This window comes from Bison bison, unplaced genomic scaffold, assembly GCF_000754665.1.
Source record: "Bison bison bison isolate TAMUID 2011002044 unplaced genomic scaffold, Bison_UMD1.0 scf7180017861074, whole genome shotgun sequence".
Lineage (NCBI taxonomy): Eukaryota > Metazoa > Chordata > Mammalia > Artiodactyla > Bovidae > Bison > Bison bison.
Window position 1 is genome coordinate 1 of NW_011491646.1, and position 1,984 is coordinate 1,984.

Below are 1,984 nucleotides of genomic sequence, written 5' to 3' on the forward strand. Positions count from 1 at the left end.
TGTACCTTTTGGCTGTGACAGGCAATGGCCTGGTTATGGTGATGGTGATCTGGGACAGAAGTCTCCATGAACCCATGTATCTCTTCTTGGCCATACTAGCTCTCAATCATGTTCTACTTTGTACCGTCACAGTGCCCACAATGCTTATCTTTTGGCAGGGCCCTTCCATATCAACATTCTCTGCCTGTCTCACACAGATGTTTTTCGTTCATGCTCTATTTCTCTTTGAATCTGCTGTCCTACTGGCCATGGCTTTTGACCACTATGTGGCTATCTGTGCACCACACCATTACACTACCCTACTTTACAGGCTCTCTCATGAGCAAAGTGGTCCTGGCTCTGGTGGCTTGAAGTGGTCTGGCTGTGGTCACCCCTGGGGTCCTACTCATTCTCCGCCTGCACTTCTGCCAGAGCAACATCATTCACCACACTTATTGTGAGAACATGGGCATTGCCAAATTGGCTTGCAATAGCATTGTCCCTAATAGCATTTATGGGCTCACTGCTGCTCTCCTCACCACAGGACTATCCTTTGTCCTTATCTCCCTGTCCTACTGGTTAATCTTGAGAACAGTCTTCCGACTGCCTTCTAGGGAAGCCCGGACAAAGGCCTTTGGAACTTGTGGAGCTCATACATGTGTCATCCTGATATTCTACACTCTGGCCTTCTTTTCCTTCTTTACCCATTGCTTTGGACACCATGTACCCAGGCATGTCCTTATCCTCCTGGAAAATCTGTACTTACTGGTGCCACCTACCATGAACCCCATTGTTTATGGGGTAAAGACAAAAGGTTGCGAGTGCTATGACTATGTGCCCAATCTAAATGATCCAAGCATAATAAAACAACAAGGAACAGGGGAGTCTAGGATTGAGATAAAGGTTTAAATGTCAAGTCTAAATTAATTTGGACAGATTTATTCCTGCAACACCTACACAATGAATAAAGCTTTAAAAAATTGTATTTCTAAATGTTATCTTCCTGTTATTGGGTAAAAAGGAAGCTAACAAGGAACTGCTCAAGTACCACTGAGAATTATTTCAACATACAAGGCAAACCATTCAATATCACAGTAATCCAAGTCTATGAGCCAACCAGTAACGCTGAAGAAGCTGAAGTTGAACGGTTCTATGAAAACCTACAAGACCTTCTAGAACTAACACCCTAAAAAGATGTTCTTTTCATCACAGGGGACTGGAATGCAAAAGTAGGAAGTCAAGAGATAGCTGGAAAGAGAGGCAAATTTGGCCTTGGAGTACAAAATGAAACAGGGCAAAGGCTAACAGAGTTTTGCCAAGAAAATGCACTGGTCACAGCAAACACCCTCTTCAAACAACACAAGAGAAGACTCTATACATGGACATCACCAGATGGTTGACACCAAAATCAGATTGATTATATTCTTTGCAGCCAAAAATGGAGAAGCTCTATACAGTCAGCAAAAACAGACTGGGACCTGACTGTGACTCAGATCATGAACTCCTTATTGCCAAATTCAGACTTAAATGGAAGAAAGTAGGGAAAACCACTAGACCATTCAGGTATGACCTAAATCAAATCCCTTATGATTATACAGTGGAAGTGAGAAATGGATTTAAGGGACTAGATCTGATAGACACAGTGCCTGATGAACTAGGGACAGAGGTTTGTGACATTGTACAGAAGACAGGGATCAAGACCATCCCCATGGAAAAGAAATGCAAAAAAGCAAAATGGCTGTCTGAAGAGGCCTTAACAAATAGCTGTGAAAAGAAAAGAAGTGAAAAGCAAAGGAGAAAAGGAAAGATATAAGGATCTGAATGCAGAATTCCAAAGAATAGCAAAAAGAGATAAGAAAGCTTTCCTCAGTGATCAATGCAAAGAAATAGAGGAAAACAACAGAATGGGAAAGACTAGAGATCTCTTCAAGAAAATTAGAGATACCAAGGGAACATTTCATGCAAAGATGGGCTCGATAAAGGACAGAAATGGTATGCACCTAAC

General features: G+C 42.1%; 1 pseudogene; it reads left to right on the top strand.

Annotated features, from left to right (window-relative positions):
- Positions 1–41: 41 nt before the first annotated feature.
- LOC104983046 lies at positions 42–888 on the top strand (annotated as a pseudogene).
- The last annotated feature ends 1,096 nt before the right edge of the window (positions 889–1,984 follow it).